Source organism: Sander lucioperca, chromosome 5, assembly GCF_008315115.2.
Source record: "Sander lucioperca isolate FBNREF2018 chromosome 5, SLUC_FBN_1.2, whole genome shotgun sequence".
NCBI classification, from domain to species: Eukaryota; Metazoa; Chordata; class Actinopteri; order Perciformes; family Percidae; genus Sander; species Sander lucioperca.
Genome location: NC_050177.1, coordinates 30,358,255 through 30,362,965, shown reverse-complemented (window position 1 = coordinate 30,362,965; position 4,711 = coordinate 30,358,255). Strand labels below are relative to the sequence as shown.

General features: G+C 41.8%; 2 non-coding genes across 2 annotated transcripts; both read left to right on the top strand.

Annotated features, from left to right (window-relative positions):
* The first annotated feature begins 518 nt into the window (after positions 1–518).
* Positions 519–610, top strand: trnar-ucu. Its single transcript is given in 2 exon segments — positions 519–555; positions 575–610. It is a non-coding gene; the product is annotated as a tRNA-Arg (tRNA).
* Positions 611–898: 288 nt separating this feature from the next.
* trnar-ucu lies at positions 899–990 on the top strand. Its single transcript is given in 2 exon segments — positions 899–935; positions 955–990. It is a non-coding gene; the product is annotated as a tRNA-Arg (tRNA).
* The last annotated feature ends 3,721 nt before the right edge of the window (positions 991–4,711 follow it).

Below are 4,711 nucleotides of genomic sequence, written 5' to 3'. Positions count from 1 at the left end.
AAAAATTATAAAAGAACGTTGAAAAACATGACAAAAAGTGAGAAAAAAATTTGAAAAAAATTTGAAAAATCTGAGAAAAGTTTTTGAAAAAAATGAGAATTTTTTTTAAAAAAAATGAGAAATGAGAAAAATGAGAATTTTTTTTCGAAAAAAATGAGAATTTTTTTTGAAAAAAAAAATTCGGAAAAACTTTGAAAAAAGTGACAAAAACAACGGGAAGTGACAAAAGTCTCGAAAAAGATGCCCAATTCTTTTTACATTTTGACCCAGAAAAACTAAAAGTTGGATGGTCGACGGGAAGCCAACACAAAGGTTAATTGGGGCCGGTGTTTTCAACCAAACCTGAATCTTTTGCTCTAATCTTAACTAGAAGTTTGGGTTTTTTAAACATAACTGTTGTCGTCACATGAGGCTCAACTTTTCTCAGCTAAACTCAACAGTCACGTGACCGGCTTTCTCCTATTTCATGTGATATTATCAGAACCGGTTCAGGCGAACGTTATGGTTGTGAAATGTGAGGCTCTGTGGCGCAATGGATAGCGCGTTGGACTTCTAGTTAAGCACAGGAAAAGTGATTCAAAGGTTGTGGGTTCGAGTCCCACCAGAGTCGACATTTATACGTTATTTGTTCCACTTTGTAGTGCATACCTTGTTACTACTTGTAAAGTCAGTGTCTTGTTGGCAACAAAGGGATGTTGGGTAAACACTTTGAATGTAAATCCTTCTTTCTGTGACTTGTGAGACTAGCCTAACACACACAGACAAGAGCACACACGCAAACGCACACAGGTTTGCGGCACTATCTTTGTGGGGACCCGTCATTGACATAATGCATTCCCTAGCCCCTTACCCTAACCTTAACCATCACAACTAAAACACACACACACAGCTAATGCGTGGCTCTGTGGCGCAATGGACAGCGCGTTGGACTTCTAGTTGAGCACTGAAGAAGTGATTCAAAGGTTGTGGGTTCGAGTCCCTCCAGAGTCGACATTTACAAGGATGTTCAGACCATATTAGCTCTTATAAATGTTGATAAGATAACTGTCTTGTTTGTGACGAAGGCTAACATGGAAGTGAAGTAAACATTCATCAAAATATATATTATATACGCACAGTCAAAACTGAAAATCACACAACACTTTTTCTGACGTTTTTTTTCAATGTTTTGGCGCTTTTTTGACGTTGAATGCTTCTTTTCACTAGATTACCATGTATAAACACCACTAACAAACTTATTTCCACTAGTTTTACACTTATTTTTGGAATTCATGGTCAATAAACCTCATTTATAGGAAATTACCTAATTCTTGATTTAAAAAAAAAGCTGAAATTATGAATTATTTAGACTAATAATATATAAAGGAAGGACAATCACAGACTTGTATATGTCAACGTTCAGTGAGGAGACTGTTTCGAAACACTGAACAAAACACCCAAAATTCAATGAAAGTAGAGATCCGATCTTTTGTTGTACTTGCAAAGAATCATCCGTGTTATTATGGGGTCATTAAAATTAGGTAGTTAAAGAGAAACCCATATTTCTGAGATAGACATTTTGAAAACGGGTCAAATATGACCCGAAGACAACCCAAGGGTTAAAGCGTAACTCTCGCCAAAATGCCACCTAGGGTCTTTTTGTGAATGTACCCGAGTCAAACTTTCGTTTAAAAGCATATTTAGGACGGAATCGCCACTTTTAAGATTTACCGTATTCTCGTTTTTAGGTCAAATGGCCTTCTGAATGGGAGTGCTAGGGGCACTTTTATGCTAGCCACTTTGCTCCAAGTATCACCAGGGGCTCTACACCTTAACGAAAGCATCGACAACATTGTTAGTGTACCCAGAGTTTACTAAAAAGAAAGGTTTTGAACAACTCACGTTAGCTGTTGTTCTTCCGGTCTCCGTCTATCGAGCCAGTCAGAAATAGTCGAGGGAGGAGAGTAAAGATGGAAAGCTCCTAAAGCTTAGTTCCATATAAATGCACGGATAATTTGTTGTTTTGTCGTTATTGAAACACAATATTGACTTCGTAGTTGAAAAAGGAGCCTCATGTAAGAATGACATTTCCTCCTATGGAGTCCGTTCATCCGCATTCAGAGATCGCCTATTTTTGACTGGGGAAAATGGCGGATAGCGTAAACAACAACAGCTAACGTGAGTTGCTCAAAACCTTTCTTTTTTAGTAAACTCTGGGTACACTAACAATGTTGTCAATGCTTTCGTTAAGGTGTAGAGCCCCTGGTGATACTTGGAGCAAAGTCTCATGTTGTGTCGAGCCTTCTTATGGCGTTTTTCCGTTACATGGTACCTGCTCGACATACACACTGTGCGTCCGTTTTCCATTGCAGATTTTAGTACCGCCTCAGCGTGGCTGGTCGTTATGCCGTATCAATGCACACACCAGCGCACAAGTATAAACATTAGGCCACTTGAGTTTGTTTTACAGTTCTGTGGAGGCTCCTCGCAGAGCTTTCGCCGTAGCTATAGCCTATGTAGCCTATGTAGCCTATGTAGCCTGTGTAGCCTATGTAAAAGTGGCCTGATGTTTACTTGTGCGCTGGTGTGTGCGTCGAGCCGGCCATGTGTGTGTGTAGTTAGGCTACGGCGAAAGCTCTGCTGGAGCCTCCGCAGAACTGTAAAACAAGCGGCGCCGCAGTAAACTGCCGTGACCTAACGCGACACACACACAGAACGTCGAAGGTGTGTGTTGTTGCCAGAAGACACATTTAGTTTCAGAAGAAGCTGGAGGCAGCAAAAAAAAACACAGCTGGCTAAACTGTTTAAAAATAGCGGGTTTGTTCAGGACACCCCCGTCTGTCGCTTTCACGTCACCTTTTCGGCTCGCCTCAGCTCGCTGGGTACCTCGACTGAGGTGGTACTAAAAATAGTACCTGTTAGCAGGTACCAGGGGCTTTTTTTCTTAATGGAAAACCAAAAAAGGCGAGTAGAGTCGAGGCGAGTCGAGCTGGTACCATGTAATGGAAAAGCGCCATTAGTGTTTTAAAAATAGCTATTTTATATTAGCACTCCCATTCAGAAGGCCATTTGACCCAAAAACGAGAATACGGTACATCTTAAAAGTGGCGATTCCGTCCTAAATATGCTTTTAAATGAAAGTTTGACTCGGGTACATTCACAAAAAGACCCTAGGTTGCATTTTGGCGAGAGTTACGCTTTAAGGTAAAAGTAACTCACCAACTTTGTCTACTCCTTTAAAGCTTTAGTGCGTAACTTTTTGATATTAATGAACGTCCGTTACATTCAAGCCATTACCAAATGAGTTGCTACAAAGCCAATGAAGACTATCAGCTCAACTCTCTCTGGATTTCTCAGTGTGACTATGTTCAGAAGATTGTGGCGTCCGGCAACTTTCCCGCATAGAAACTCAAGAAGATAATGACGTCTCCTGAAGTGTCCGTCATGTGTTTTTAATCCTCCGTGTCCTCCTTGGCTACTAGCAGCTGTTTGGAGGAGGAGGGGGGACGATCACAGAAGGCTTGTATCATGTGGACGCGCCGACAGTTTTGTTGTCATTACTTATAATTCCTCTTGGGGGCGACAGAAACTAATAATTTTAATTTATACTGTTTATTGATCCCCAGTGGGGAAATTACAATTTACACTCTGTTAGAAATCACTACACACAGGCCTGAAATACACACACATGCTCAGGACCTATTCATGCACTAATGGAGAGATGTCAGAGTGAGTGGGCTGCCAGTGCTGGACCAGCGCCCTGAGCGGTTGGGGGGGTACGGTGCCTTGCTCAAGAGCACCTGGCAGTGCCCAGGAGGTGAGCTGGCATCTCTCCAGCTACCAATCCACACTCTGTACTTTGGTCCGTACTGGGACTTGAACCAGCGCCCCTCCAGTTCCCAACCCAAGTCCCTACGGACTGAGCTACTGCCAAGCCCAAACGCACTACGCACTATAGCTTTAACTTTAAACATATTCTGTCTGTTTCTATGATCATTCAGGAAATGGTGCTCGTGAGTATTTACTTAATTTCATCATTGCATATGCCAAATGTTACATTCACAAGCAGAAATATGCTAATTAATCTCCTAATGTTGTACTTTTTCTCATAGAACTAACATATCTACTCAAGTTATGTAATGTTTCTGTTATTTTATTGTTTGTATTATTTCGTGTGTGTATTTTATTCATATCTTTGTAAGAATTAGACTTGATGTGAATGTGCTCTTGCTTTTGCATTTTGTCAACAACAAACCAAAAGCCCAAATATGTCTTGTCTTTACTTGTGTGTCCTTTACACAGAGTTGTACTTTAACCGCCTACAGCTCCACGGAGTGTTAACTCAGCCAATCGTTTCGCCTCTGCCTGCAGAGCAAGACGGCGATGCTAATGCTATCATAGCTCCTGCACCCAATGAGCCTTAGCGGTCTTAGCTCAGCGAAGCGTGCAGAACGCACTCGCCGAAGCCCGAGAGATGCATCTGTCATCAGACGCCATCAGCTAATCCTCTGCAGCTCCGCAATCAACTCGGAATCGTCTGAGAACTGCTTCTGTTTAGCTCCATAACTGCTTAAAGCCAATCCACTGAATTAAGCTACCGAGAGGGAGGAGAGAGCATCACATTGGGACTGTCCCACTTAGCTCTTTAGCTACTTAGATCCAAGTGAGGCTAATCAACCGTTACAAAACCACACATGGATCATCTTAGGAGGCCTGGGACGTAATGATCCCT